This window comes from Balaenoptera physalus (assembly GCF_965194825.1).
Source record: "Balaenoptera physalus genome assembly, chromosome: 18".
Classification (NCBI taxonomy): domain Eukaryota; kingdom Metazoa; phylum Chordata; class Mammalia; order Artiodactyla; family Balaenopteridae; genus Balaenoptera; species Balaenoptera physalus.
This window is the reverse complement of record NC_138899.1, coordinates 48,473,474-48,489,624: the sequence shown is the minus strand read 5'-3', so window position 1 is coordinate 48,489,624 and position 16,151 is coordinate 48,473,474.

The following is a 16,151-nucleotide window of genomic DNA, read 5'->3' as shown; positions in this document are numbered from 1 at the left end:
CAGGGCTCTGGGATAATGTTTTTTATCTGCGCCTCCAATGTGTGGCTAGTGGCACTTGAAAAGTGGCTAGTGTGTCCCATTTTTTTTTATTGGATTAAAATTGCTTTACAATGTTGTGTTAGTTTCTGCTGTACAATGAGGTGAATCAGCTATATGTACACGTATATCCCCTCCCTCTTGGACCTCCCGCCCCTCTCTTCCCTCTCCACCTAGGTCATCACAGAGCACGGAGCTGAGCTCCCTGTGCTATACAGCAGGTTCCTATTAGCCATCTATTTTACACATGGTAGTATATTTATGTCAAACCTAATCTCCCAACTCGTCCCACCCTCCCCTTTCCCCACTGTGTCCACATGTCTACATCTCTATTCCTACCCTGCAAATAGGTATGGTTTATCCCAGGAGATTGAATATCATTCCCTGTGCTATACAATAGGACCTTGTTGTTTATCCATTCTAAATATAACAGTTTGCATCTACCAACCCCAAACTCCCAATCCATTCCTCTCCTCCCCTCCCCCTGCACTGGCAACCACAAGTCTGATTTCCATGTCTGTGATTTTGTTTCCGTTTCATAGATAGGTTCATTTGTGCTATATTTAGATTCCACATATAAGTGATAACATATGGTATTTGTCTTTCTCTTTCTGGCTTACTTCACTTAGTATGATAATCTCTAGTTGCATCCATGTTGCTGCAAATGGTATTATTTCATTCTTTTTTATGGCTAAGTAATATTCCGTTGTCTATATGTACCACATCTTCTTTATCCATTCATCTGTCAATGGACATTTAGGTTGTTTCCATGTTTTGGCTACTGTGAATAGTGCTGCTATGAACATAGGGGGTGCATGTATCTTTCAAAACGGGTTTAGATGTATTCCTTACAGTTGCCTAGTGGTAGAACTAGAAAAATGGGTGGAATGTATAAGGGATACACATTTCTCCTTCAACAAACATCTAGGAAACTACTCTGTACCACGCAGAGAGTGGGGAGACTGGACACAAGATGAAAATAAGCATTTATTCACCTCAAGGAAATTACTGTCTGGTGAAGAAATAGACATGCAAGCAAACAATTATAATTGGTCATGTTAAATGAAACCACAGAGAGACAAGTAGTTTTCAAAGAGAGAATAGAGGAAGCCCGCCTGTATCTGCTTGGGGGTGCCAAGGAAAGTTTGACTAACAGTCTACTCTTCTCCATTCCCACTGCCACCACCTCATCCAAAACCCCAGGGTCTCTCATCTAAACTTCTCCAGCTGACTCAGGGCTGGTCTTCCTGTCTCCCATTTGCTGCTTTCTCTTGTTTATCCACATTGCAGCCAGAGGAATTTTCCAAAAAGGAAAATTGGTCATGTCATTTCCCCCCTTAAAAGCCTTCAGTCACTCCCCATTACCACATACTAAAATCCAAACCCTCAGTCTGGCTTATTAGGCATAACTGGCCATTGCTTCCATATCTAATCTTGTCTCTCACTGCTTCCCACCTTAAGCTCCAGTTACAATGATCTACTTACCATTTTCCTAACTCACCATCTCTTTCTGTGCCCTGGGCCTCTGCACATGTGCATTCTCTCCCTGAAACTAACTAACCTGCCCTCAGATTTCACACATACAGATATATTGGGCAGGCAGGAGATTGGGGGTGGACCCTGGCTCAGCAGGCCAGGTTTACAGAAGTGGTTAAACTGTGGGCAGCTGGAGCCAAATTCCACAAGGAAAACTCTGGGACCCAGGGCAGGACATGTGCCTTAAAGTTATCCTACCTGAGGGGCAGTTATATACCAGCTCTGGTCAGACTTTGCTTGAGGGTTCAAAAGGGGAGTCAATTCCCTGGCTCTTCTAGCCTGTGTGATGGTCAGCCGTTTATGTTGCCTACTAAAGAGAACTCTACCCTTTCTCATATTCATGCATCTTTCAAATTTGATTAGGCCAAAAATACTGTAGAGTCTGAGCTGACTACGGATCAATATTTACATACCTGTCTACAACCTCGGAAGTTACCGTACGGTAATGAAAGCCGGCAATTACAAAGCTCTTAGCAGAAAAATATTCCTTTTCAGCCCTGAGCTTGTGCCAGGGAGAGTGAACAGAACTCTAAAACCTGTGGAGGTGTCAGCGTCAAATCAGAGACCTCAGAACTGGGATCTTAATGTTTATCTAATCCTACCACCCAGTGTACCTGTGATGAAGCTGAGGCCCAAGAAGTGCAGTGAGGCGCTCTCAGTTCCAGGTGGGTTCCCAGTTCTCGCCCCAGTGCTCTTTCCACCACATCCCACAACCTCAGAAACAAGGCTGGATGAGGTCACTGGAATTTCACTCCTACCCTCCTGATTCTGATCATAGACCAGATTTCCCCTGAGAGAACAAGTTCCAAATGGGCAGCCCACGCAGGTTGCAGCAAATTTGCAGTGTCAAGGCCTCCAAGAGACGGTTTCATTTTGGAGTCTTTCTTCCACTCTCAGATAACCACGAGAGGCTGCAAGATGTGCTCTTATCTAGAAAGCCAGGCCTCATAGTGTCAACTAGGGTGTGTCTAGGATGCCATCCTTTCCCCAGGCCCGCAGGGTATCGGTTACTCTGCCGTCTCCAGATTCCTGTAGCTGCTGTGGGCAGTCACATCCATGCCAACCCCCAGCTGCCCCCAGCCCCACCAAGAAAAGAGGTGCTATTTGGACAGAACTTTCCTCAGGAATGCACTGACTATTGTTAAGTCTGCATGATTCAACCTCTTGTCAGTCATGTGATTCCAAGAGTCCTCCAGCAGAAAATAAAGATTCCTTAGTTAATTTCCAAGCTTTACCTGGAAGCTCCCTAAGCTATCTGTATGCCCCCTTTTGTTGGTCCTGAGCAAAAAATTCAGGTCATCTCAATTAACAAGAAAGACAGGGAATGAGGACAACGAGTATTTCAGGGAACTAAGAAAAGGTTTACAACTAGGCCTCATGGAGACGGTTTGTATTCTGGTAGTTTGTAGGAATTTCTCTCCAATGTCCATTTTCTGCTTTATGACTCTGGCATTATTAGAGCTTCTGCTTATTTACAACCTTTACTGCCCTCATGGCCTCTCCAAACAGCCTTCTCTGTGTATCCTTCCACCTCCAACCACTCTGCTAATTGCTCATTTCTGGGTTTTGCTTTTTTCGCTTTCAAATTTCTGAGAGAAAAATCTCATTGCCCTGCCTTATCCCTTTTTGGAGAAAGCTGTTGTGTCAAACCACCTAATAAACCTCTGGGGAACCTATATATTTGCTGGCCTTCCATCACTTGCTCTAGGAGATGGTGTGCTACATAAAGTGTCATATAAAATGCTTAAGGGACCGTCGAGACTTTCCTTCCTTGACCAGCAGCTGGGTGGCTGGGGCGGGGCGCCGGGGGGGTGGTGTGTGATTCCTAGGAGAGCAGTGAACGTGGCCTGTCTGGTCCGAATCCCAAAGAGTCATGTGGATGAGGCGATGTTGCTTCCCCTCGCTCTCAGCAGCCTGCATTCACGCATGGAACGGAGTGACCTCATGGCTTCCAGGCAAATAATAAACCGTTCTGCTCCCCCTGACCACCCCCCAGAAAGATTCCGGATCCCTGTTGAAAGAAACTTCGGTAGGCTAAAAAGGGGGAACATGTATAGATTCCTGTGTGCCCAACTTTATTTCATTTAGTAACTTAGTCAACAAAGAAAAATGGACCCTGGGCCTCTTTGAACCAAACCTTAAATGCATTTTGGTATGTGATTTAGTTTCAGAAAAAGAGACTACTGGCTAAAAAACCTACCTCATGATAATTTAGATATTGAAAATGATGCATTTGTGTCTTGGCTACTTTATGGATGAAGGGGCTCCCAAGTTTTGGATGATTCATTCCTCACTATACAGAGCATTTGCCATTACTAAATGAAGATTAAATTGGAGAGACTCTATACCTTACACATGGGAAAATATTTGCATTTTAACATCTCCAGAATGCTATTAAACATCTCAGAAAGGTCCATAAAAGAAAGTGTGTCCTAGAACTTGAAATAGAAAGTGATTAGAAAAAGTAGAAATAGAGTTCCTATTTTTCAGAAAGGAGCCATATCATCCCGTAAATCTTTGAAAAGAAGTTTTCTTGGGCCTTGCTCTAAGCATTCAAATGCTTCCCAGGAGCACCTTGACCTTAAATTAACATTTATAGAGTTTAGCTGACATCAAGCTTTGCAGTTTAATGGAAGATGTAAAGTTGAAGAAGGTAAGTAGTCTAAATTGGTATTGTATATTAAGTTCCTAATAAGGATGCATTTCTACAACTACCACCATTTTCATTTATTTCCCCCTCTAGAACAATAGTAACAACTGGCAAATATATGTAATGCATTTTATCTCATGAATAATACATTTTTATATGTTAACCTCATGAATCGGAAACAGTTCAACAATAACAGCAGCATTAATGCTGCCTTCTTAAGAAAGGGTGTATGTGATAATATCTGCACTGCCTGATGTTGATAATGGTGTTTTCTGTAGAATATGTGATATAAATATAGGTTGTAAGAAATATTAACCAAGTGTTAAAATAACAAAGAGGCATCTTTTAAAGAAGAAAATATACAGTGTTACCTATAGATTCTGTTACAGATCAAATGAAAATGAGATACATTCCATTCTGTTCAAACCAGGAATGTCTTCTAAGTGTAATGTGAATCCTGGAGAGTAATATATAAAGCATGAAGATGGTGTTTCAATACTGCTAGTGAGTTTCCCTTGGTTGTATTGCAGACAAAAATGGGCTCCCGATATATATACATATTTCTGTACTGCATGAAGCCCAATTTATAAACACTTGGCATTAGCACACAAAGGAAAAGTCCATTTCTCCAAGTGTTTAGGCTGCCAGGATAACAGTGATTTGGTCCCAAGAAAAGATACTTTTGAAAAAGCAGGTGACTAGGAGAACTAGTTCTGCCCTTTGACCTGGACAAAAAGCTCTGGGCTTTGGGCCAGGGGACCTCGGCTCCTCCCTCTTCCTTCCCCCTTGTGTTTGGAGCACCTCCTCAAACGATCTAAGTCCTCCTCCAGTGGCTGTGACCAGCCCAAGTGGCAGTGCCGTCCCAGCAGGGTGCCCTGCCCCAGACCACTCTGTGTGGGCCCCAGGCTCCATTGCTCCTCTTTGGGGTGCTCTCCAATCCTCACCTCCCAGCCCCCAAGTGTGGGGTCAGCCAGATGCTCTGGGGAACTGCTGGACTCACGTTGGTGGGGCTTGTCCTGGGGTCCTGAGGCTGGTTGCCCATTCCTGGAGGCAGCCACGTGAGCAAATTGTTCTTGCAAAAAGTTCAGTCTTTCTGTCAAAGGAATGTATGGGCTACCAGAATGATGCTGCCAGGCTGATTTTGGATAACTCACGTTGTTTATATAGACAGCTTCTCTTTGAAAAATTATTTGCCTCCCCCCATCCCAAGGTAGGGATGGCCCTGTGGTAGACAACAAGGATTAAAATTCTAGCCAGATTAAAAGAAGACAAGAATGGTTCCCTTTCTTCAAAGTTGATGAGACATCACTTACACGGGAGCTAAGAAGTAAATTAATTCTTAGTAGTGAAATGTCTGGGAAAATAAGATGTTTTACAAAAAAAAGAAAACATAAATCAGGACCTACTGATAGGCACTTATGATGAAAACACTTACTGTGGCATAGAGGGTGAAATCTCTTTTGTAGAAGACTTCCTTGGCCCTATCAGACTCCCCCTTGAGCCCTGCCCCGTGTCCTCTGTCTTGCCTCCCGCTGAAGCCATGGCTACTGTGGACAGGTCTGCACAAGCTCTGACTCATGCTGAAAGAATTGCTTCTCTCACCTGCTCTGGGCTCCCTGCCTGTGGTGTGGGACATCTATGGCCTCGGGTGTGGGAAGGAGTTAATTCCCAGTGGGCAACTCTCAACCAAAGGAGTGCCAAGGGAGATCCTAGAGCCAGTGGATAAAGGCTGTGATCCTTCAGGTGGACCGTTCCACTCAGCTACTCAGGAGGTTCCCGCAGGGTAGAACTCCAGAGTTGTGGCCAACTCAGTCATGAACACCTGATTTGTCCTCTCCTCCTTCCTGCTTTCACTCTCCCTCGTCCTTCACTCTTGGTCCCTAGGATCACTTACCAGAATAAACTACCTGCACAAAAGCCTAGGGCTCAGGCTTTGTTTTCCTGGGAGGAACTTGGGTTAAGACTACAAGCAAACATCCCAGGTCACTGTAATTATTCCCCTATGTTCCACATGGCCTCTCTTCCATGAATTATCTATCACTTAAGCATGTCTCAGTGCAGCACAAAGAGCCCTCTGCATGTGCATGTATTTACAAAGTTTACCACACTGATATAAAGACACATGATTATCCCATCACTGCCTGCTGGAGACTACTGATTAAGAAAGCGGGGCCCATATCTTATGTCCCTTTGGTACTCCTACTAGCATCCAAGATGTTATTTTACATTGACTGGATAGTTTATGGTGTTGGGCCACTGGTAACCTGCAGAAAGTGGTCATATAAATAGAACTGTAGACTTCACTCAATTCAGTCAATGTGGATGGAGGCAAAAAACCATTTTCCTCTAACAGGAATATTACAAACAATGGGTATTATATTTTTTAAGATGTCTAACTGGCTTTATAAAAATGCAGTTATTTATTTATCTTCTACCTACTTACCAAGTGTCATTGGAGTGGTATAAAAATCACTAACTGCTGTGTTTGTATAGAATAAAATGATTGTCAGAATATTCATAAAATTTCAACTTTCCTAGGATTCTGTATTTTAGGAAAAACATTCACAGTTGTGCATAGTATAATTTAAATGACAGAAGCCAGGCTGCCAAAATATTCAAGTTTCCTTAAGACTTAAGAACATCTAGGATGTATAGAAAAGTGGACAAGTATTTGTTAAGAATAAACAGGCAAGTCAGAAATAGAGTAATGGAAGTCATACACAGTCACTTACATATACCCACACATGATCAATGAGGCCGGTGGCATCTGCAAGCAACAATTTTCCACAGTCCCAAAGGGAGAGTGGGATGATTAAAGTGTTTCCTCTTGGACAGGCATCGTTGCTCTTTAAAAAGGAGAAAACTCCAGTTCACATCCGGTTGAGGTACATTATTGAAATACATTCCAGACATTGCTTTTTTTGGTCAAACAGCTGGAATCTTTTTTTTTTTTTCCTTAATAATTTTGATCTGCCTAATCTTCAGCTTCCTCTGGTGGAGAAAAAAGACAGTACAAATGGCAAAGAAATATACCCCTTTTATGAGCATCTCTGTTCCAAGCATGCAATGTAATGTTTTACATATGTTATTTCTAGCAGGGTCACTGAGAAATGCACAGTTGATAAGCTGTATCTGAAAAGGTATAGTCACACTTGCATGCATTTTGTTGTTGTATCTTATATAGTCCCTATTTTTATTGTTAAAATAGCATATATCAGCTAGTTTTTAGTCAGGAAAATAGACGCCAGAATAAGTATTTCAAGCAGAGGAATTTCATACAGGGTATTATTTACAAGAGTTTGAAGTCTAAAAGAGCAGAGAGAAAATGCTGAAGTAGCCCTAGTGTTAGTAACTTCTGGAAGCAGCTACCATCCCTAGGCCTGGGGGAACAAAAGAGAGGGGAAGGGGATCATCAGGACCTAGGACCTCAGGGGGGCCTCCACTTCACCCCACAGCTGGTGTTGGTCTCCTGAGGTGCTGGGAGTGCCAAAAAAGCCTGAGGCTGGACTGGTGGCTGTTGGAGCTGGAGAACAAGATAGATACCTTCTCCCTTCCTCCTGCCCCAGAAGCGGCAGCAGGGGGAGGGGGTGAGCATAGGGAGGAGAGCTCCGGAGAGTTTCAGATCTGGGTTCCTCAGATATTCCTCATGCGCTCGTGGGAGTGGCTGCAGGCAAAGCTGTGGGAGCCGCGTTCACGCGGGGTTAGGTGAGACATCTCCTCTTTGGATGCCTAGCGGATAAAGTGTGACGCAAAGAATGCGACAATCCTCTGAGATGACCAGTCTGCGGCTTTGGAAGCCGGGCGAGTGCGCCTTCTGACGGAGCGCGTTGGCGCCCTCCAGTGGACCCGGGGTGCCACTGAGCGAGACAACGGCCGGACTCCGCGTGGGAGCCGCGCGCAGGGCGCAGGCGCAGAAAGACAGAGCCGGTGGGTGGGTCTTTCACGTGGCCCAAGGCCTGCTCTACGCTGGTGAGGGCAGGAACCCGTTATTCCGGTAACTTGGCTAGTAGCTAGAAACTGGAGAGAGAGAAGAAAACTTAGGTTACATATACTCTTTAATTATTTTGATTGAAATTTTGAACGCCTCTTCTGCCCTGAGCAATGGTGGATGAAATGCATGTGGTTAGTCTTCAACAAATATTATTAATTATATAAAAGAGTGAATCCTGAGCTTCAACTCTTGATTTGGCCACATGGGCACTTTTCTCTATGTGAGCACATTATAGACCAGAAATAGTTTTGCATATTATAGCCCTGGACCAGTGGTTCTCAAACCCGGGGAACTCAGTTATTTTGAAGGACAAGCCAATTTTTATGCATGCCAAAATTGCATTGACAATTAAAAGTCTCGTGTGCGTGTGTGTGTAAAATGATTTTTCTTTAGGTCATTTTTCACACTTAAAATCATTTTCTTTTCTTCTAGTTTTTTTTTTCTTTTTTTTTGTCTGCTGAGTAAGGGTGGCAGAGAGGACTGAGCCCCAGAACAAGAGAGTCTGGGGCACAAAATTCTGATATGTGCTATTAACACTGTATTTTTTAACCATCTGGACAAAACTTAATTTCTTAGATGGTCCTCATCTGCTAAATATGATTATAAAAGTATAGCCCACACTTTAGAGTTTTCAATATTTTAAGCATAAGATCTTTAAAAATAAAAGCATACAATATGCATACATTTAATATAATTTTGATATATGTGTGTAAGAATTAGGGTTTTGCTGAGATGATTTAAAAACAATATACAGTGTTAAAAACATGTTTTAGTAGAATTTTGTGCTCCAGACTCTTGTCCTCCAGCTCAGTCCTCTCTGCCACCTTCACATGGCAGACAAAAAGTAAACTATGAGAAAGCAAACTATTTTAACTATGAAAGGTGACCTAAAGAAAAATCATTTCAAGACCAAGTTGGTTGCAGCAAAATTCATTAGCCTTCTCCAGTATGAAAGCTGGTGTCTGGGTGACATTCCAAGGTTACTAATGCTTGTCAGTCCAACAACTTTCAGACTCTACGTGATGGGGAATCTTTGGGGTTTGGCATCAAAGGAGAAAGGATGTAAAAATGACCCTGATGGATGTTCTGAGGTTGTTTGATCTAAATCCAGAGAAAATAGCAGCTATCACAGCTGATGGAGTACCCGCTATAACTGGGAAGACGAATAGTACAGAGGAAAAAAAATTAAAGTCAGAAAGGCTGGTGCCAGACATTTTATCATATCTTTTTATTTTATTTTTTACAAACCAAGCTTGACAACTTGGAAATCCCTTTGTGCAGTTTATAAAATAATGAATTCTAAATGAACGCCTGTATTCACCAACAGACTGAGCAAGTATGTAAACAATTTCTGTTCCCCAATATGGCTCCCTGTCATTGCATTTTCAAGTCAAGTCACTTCCATGAGGTGGAACAGTAATATATGTGATGCATATCTTTGAAGCGTTAGCTATCAGACATGGGAGGATACCAGTTACTTGACATCCCAATGACAAGAAAGGTATCCTGTGTTATATTTCTACTTCTGATTTACACTCAGGGAAGAGTCAACTGAAAGACAAAAGTACTACAGGATAATTTGTATTCTTGTATCATTTCTCCTATGTTCAATGGTGTTTATTCTCTGATTTCATTACTATGTCTGTGTCTTATTTTCAAGCTCCTTTTAAACGCACACACACACACACTCTCTCACACTCATTCACTCACACACAGCTCTTTAAAGTTGCAATTAGTCGTATGCTTTAAGAGTGTTTCCTCGTGTTAATGCTTGTCCTTGCATCTGGTCCCAAGCTCCTGGAGAATAAGCACGGTGTATATTATGCCCTTTGTGTTCTCCCCACACAGTGAGTGTTCAATAAAGACTATTGACTGACTGACACATCTCCCCCTTTTTCTCTTTGTCTCTGACACCTCTGCTTTCTTTCAGAAATGGTATTTTTTAAGTGGCAGTATTTCCCCACTCTGGACTTAGAAAAAGCTCATCTCAGCATCTAACTTTTTCTTTATGTAAGATTTTCAACAATAGACAAGATACAGGTGGAAGGAAACCAATATTCTACTACCCCTTGACAATAAATATGTTTTTAATTGAAGAGTGACAAGTGTCTTAGAGAATAGAAGCTTTTTCCCCAAGAAGAATGCTCATGTGTACATCTCTGGTAAAGTAGCCATTGAAAAGTAATAATACCTCCTGCCTATTCTATCCACTCCAACTACTCCTGAATTCAAGGCAGGTATTAATGGATGGCCCAGCTTTATTTTTCTTCTGCTGTACAGCGGGTCAGAGACACTGTCTGTATTCGGGGTCTCTGTGGTTCTTACACAGAACTTAAATAGCAGTTTGTTCTCCTTTTGAAATAGAAGCCTAAATCACAATTAATTTTTTAACCTTACCTTAGGAAAAGCTTTGGTAGTTCAGCGATATCCAGAAATACGGACTTTTCAGGAGACATTAAAGTGTACCCTCCATCAATCTGAGCATTGTTTGATCTCACAGAGGCAAGGTATGTGCCTTTATTACTGTTGCTTTCTCTATTACAGCTATTATGGATTGTACAGTCATGGTAGATTGTTATTACAGGGACACTGCTCTAGTGTCACATCCTCCCATTTGCGTCAGCCTCCTGGAAAAGGTGCAGGTGAGAGAATCTCAACCCGACACGGCATCTGTTCTTCGTAGCCTCTCTGCTCACAGCAATTATAGCGTAAAGCAGCGTTCTCTTGGTACTGTTTCCATATCCCGTTTCTTTTCTTTTCATACTCCTAGTTGAAAGCCTCTTAGAACAAAAGAGTATTCAGAAAAAGAGTAGGCCACAAATAAAAGTCATGAGGATTAGTATAGCATGCCAGTGTTTATGGTCATTTCCTACTTTGTTCACCTGCTCACAGATGCCTGCTTTGTGGTTGCTGCTGACCCAAATCAGTGTAACCACTGGAGTTCCCTAACCTATTTCACACTCTAGTGACAGCACCAGAAGACACCCACTGAGGGTCTTAGTTTGGGTTTCCCCAGAAGAAGACCCTGAGACAAGGATTCTAATGCAAATTTCCCCAGGAAGCCAGGGGAGGTGGTGCCATTCGGGATCCGACGACTTGAGCTTCCCATAGTGGTAGGGGACATGGGGGAAACAGGTGTCAGTGGTGGGATGGCCCCAGTTTCCACATGGTGCTGGATCTGTCTCCCCCTTCTTGGGAGTAGAGGAGTCGTGGGAAGACAGAGTGCAGAGAAGGGCAGCAGGAGAAGAGGTGACTGTGGTCCTGGCCTGCCATCCAGGTCTCTGCCCAGGTGGAGAGGGTATTGTGGAGGAACATCCCTGCCTGGGTCCAGGTTCAGCAGCCAGGGTGAGGATTTTCCAGTAGACACAGCCAAAGGGGATCATGAGAGAGCCTCAGAATTCCCCTTCTTGGGACTTCCCTGGCGGTCAGTGGTTAAGACTCTGCGCTTCCACTGCAGGAGGCACAGGTTTGATCCCTGGTTGGGGAACTAAGATCCCCGCATGCTGCAGTGTGGCCAAAAATAAGTAAGTAAGTATGTAAATAAATAAATGGAATTTGGAATCCAACAGTAAGAGTTAAAAAAAGAAAGAAACCCAACTCATCCATTGGACATTAAAAAAAAAAAATTCTCCTCATTTTTGAAGCAGAGAGAGGATGAACTGAGGCCAGAACAAACTTTGATCCTTTATTTGCTCTCTCAACATGTCCCTACACTGTTCTAGGTTCAGGAAGACAATAATAAGAGGTAGTAGCTATAGGACATAGAACAGGCCCTGGTCTGTGAGATAGCCACATTTTACAGAGGAAAGCTGAAACACAGAGAGATTAAGTAACCTGCCCAAGGCCACACAGCTGGGAGGTAGCAGGGCCAGGATTTGAACTCCAGCAGCCTTTCCTGCAGAGTCTGTTCTTGTGACCCCAGCACACACTGTCATGAGAATATAATGTCTATTTACATTTGTGCTCACTTTCACTTCTTGACATTTTCCCAACATGAAGGACGAAATGGGGGAGCAGTGTCTTGGGAGATTCATAGCTTCCTTTGGGGAGATTCTTGGATTTAGGCCTCATGCCTGGGACCATCAGTGCCTACTCCCTTACTTGCTTTGTATGATTGGTTTCTATAAGTAAAACATGATTTACCAAAGGAAGCAGGCCCAGAGTAGTATCCTTAGCATATGGCAAAGGGTCTCGTGCTTGGGATTACAAAATTTCATTGATCGTGTCCTACCTCTCTTATGACTTTATATTTCTATTTCCATGTTAACATACCTATTTTCCCCATCCAGTTTATCCGAGTACAGAAGTGGAAACTATTTCTCTCTCCAAGGCAATGATTACAGAACTTAAGGTAAATCCAGACATCATAAACCTTCAGTATTTCTGTCGGGAAAATGTGCTGGGCATGATAATTATTCAGGCAATTTTTTCCTCCCAGGAGGACAGGCAGTTATTTTGACAGCTTATTTCACATTTACAGATAAAGTTTACATTGTCAATTAATGGGAATCCACCAGGTAATAGTCATGAGCTCTCGGGGGACAATCTCGAAGCTGTTTCCAAATGTCCTTTATGGCAGCATATGGTCGTATCCTCCACTTCATCACCAGGTCAATCGGCAGTTGCTCTTAATATGGTATGTTCTTCATGCACCAGTGGAATTTCCAAGTTCCATCACATTTGTTTTTTCCCCCTTTGTGCTTGAAAGTTGCTTAAGCCGCTGATTATTGCCTTGCCATGAGCTCTGATCACTCTTCTGGATAGTAGGCATTCAGATGTCATCTTTAATTTGTGATATTAATATTAAACACCATCACCGTTCAGTGGTTTTAGTGAAGTATTTACATATAGACTAGCAAAGCGGTTGAACAATGCATTGAAAACTGTCCGTTCCTAATTGGAACTGTAAAGTTTACCACAGCCTCTTCATGATGTGGATGTGATTTCTGGTTATAAAGTGGCCTTGGAAGTTTGCTTTCAAAAACAAATGAGATGTGTTTTCGCAGCTCTATATTTCCTCACCTATTCAGATCATTAATGATTGGTGGTGACAGTGCTTGGGGAACTGTTTTTTACAACCTCACACACTTTTAAGAAAGATTAACTATCTCAAAGAGTTTTTACTGGGAATCACATTTAAAATTAGTGACCTAATTAGTTAAGAAATGTATTACTTTATTATGGAGAGAGAAACCTTGCACCATAATGATGGTGTGAAATGCATGAAAAGTCCTCTTATTTTATGACATTAGAGGAAGGTGGATTGTTCAGGAACATTTGGACTGCTATTATTAATTATCTGATTTGAAGATCACCTTACCCTGCAAGAAACATGGATATCAATCAGTATCTGAGAGAAGTGGAAGGATGCAAGAGAGAAAAACAGAAAGGAAAAAGGAACATCTTCCTTCTTGTGTTGTTAGATGACCTCATGCCCTGGTATGTTTAAATTGCTTACTTCCTATGACTCTATAAACTTCTGTGTTTTCATTTGCTGGATTAGATTGAAGTGTCAGCTATATTTGATGAATGGCATTGGTAATATATGTTCATGTTCGTCTTTGCTCTTTCTGCTTTTATTTATATAGAGTCAGTATAATTTATTTCTCCTGAAAAAGCTTTCAGCAAAAAAGACTTTTTAAAGTACAAATACTTTTTAACAGGGTTCTGGGGTTTGTGATGATCAAATCACTCATCTTTCCTTCTTCTTTCTAGCTTTTTTTTTCTTCCTTACTTTTAAGTCTAGTGACTAAAAAAGAACATAGGAAAGCTCAATGATTGTACCTAAGCAGAATAAAAAGTTAGCATTGCAGACAAGCCTTTAGCTTGGTCGATGCTTATATCAGCTTAAGCTGCTAATAGCGTAATGATATGAAGAATAGTGCAATTATCTGGATAATTTAGTTTAAAAATACCAGTCTGCAGCCTTCCCTGTTCAAACACGTTTTATTCTCATATAGCAGCCCAAGCATAAGATTGCAGATTTATTGTTGTTCTTGCTGACTAGGAGGAACCTGTTTCTTCTTTAGGAGGTTGGGAAGGAGCCCCTGGTAATCTTGAGGTTAAAATGGTGTATGCTGTTAATTGTATAATCAGCTATTCACTCTGGAATTTTGCTTAGATCAAAATGTTATGTTTAGGTCAATAGGCAAACTTACCTGTTTCAAAGCTTTCGGAGGGTTAATGGGAAAAAAAGGGAATGATTAAATGGACAGAAATCACAAAGTCAGCCTAGTCAGAGTCTCAAAACTACCTCGCACAGTAGTGGCTAGGAAATGAGAGGCAGCAAAAAATGGGAAAATGTAATAAACGCAAAGCTGGTTTTGGAGGAGTCCTTGGTTTCCTTCTTTCCTTCCTTCCTTCCTTCCTTCCTTCCTTCCTTCCTTCCTTCCTTCCTTCCTTCCTTCCTCCCTCCCTTCCATCCTTCCTTCCTTCCTTCCTTCCTTCCTTCCTTCCTTCCTTCCTTCCTTCCTTCCTTCTTTCCTTCCTTCCTCCTTCCCTCCCACCCTCCCTCCCTCCCTCCCTCCATTCCCCCTTCCTTCATTCTTTTCTTTTAAAAATATTCTATCCTTATCCTGAACTGCATCCTTCCCTCATTTCTCTCTTCATTCTTTTTGCCATCTAAGAATTTCTCCTGCTAATTGAAATCCAAGGTTCTTCTGTTGTTTACCTAAAGGCTGTTGAAACAAATGAAAAATGTGATAAAATGCCCAAGTTAAATCAGTTGAATCACAGAAATAATGACATGAATATAATTGTATTTCTGCTTTACAGATCCATTTGTCTCTGATCCACAGGCATGAGGGTTACCATGACCCACTGGCCTGGGGTCAGCACAATCTGTTTTCTTAGTAGCTTCAGATCCAGACTTCTCTGGGACTCTGTGAAATGAAAGGGATTATGTACATGCTTTGGAACTCTGGACACATTTGTTCTGACACCGGAGAGTCAAATAAGCTGACTTTAAAATGAAGAGAATATAAGAGTAGCAAATTACAGTCCTGCATAACTGAACGCCAGATATAAGCTCATGAATTTTAAAAAAAATTAGAAATGAGCCAGATTTTATTTCTCAAGTACATGTGGATAAACTGGGATCGATAGTTTTCAATTTTCATAGTCTTGACAACACAGATGACTTTGGAAGTGAAATCAACATTAGTCAGAATGGAAGAATGTGTTGTGTTTTTTTTTAACGCAAAGATTTCCAAATTTTGTGATAGTATGCAAAATAAGTTGGATCAAATTCTACCTTTTCTTATTCTTGTAAACACTCTTTGCAGTCAGTTGTTATAATTCCTATTCATTTGGGAAAAGAATATGTTAACTTATGGGCTAACATGAAAATAAAGTTAATTTTAAACCACCAGATATTTATATAACCATATAAGCAATCATTAGAGGGGGCTTAAAAATTATGAATATATGAAAATGTTTGTGGACCTGGCTCTGGAATGAATACTATCATTTTTTAATAGTAGGTTATTCTGTCTAGGTTAGTAGGTCCCCTGAGAAAGAACCAGGAATGGTTTTCCTAACATAAGAGAAGCCATTTTTGGCCTAAGTCATTTTGTGATCTAAGCCTGGCCACAATGCTTGCCCTTGAACAGGTCTCAGTAATTAATGATCTTAAGAGAATGCAGGAACAAAGGAAAAGCAGTCACGAAACAATGGTTCAGTGATATAAAACAGAGTCCTAGTTCCTCCTCAAGGGATATGCATCACAATCTGATACATATCTTTGAGTTCTGCAGGAACTAAGGCCCCACCCAGGTGGAGGATGGTAACTACTTGCTGAGACCCCAGACTGGTTGAACCTTAGGAATGATGATGTTGACCCTTTCTGACCCTTGTGACTTCAATCAACTAAAGCTTGGACTATGTCAACATTTGCCCCAATTCTATGCTGAATTCTCCTCTGCTCAAGCCCCTTCATGA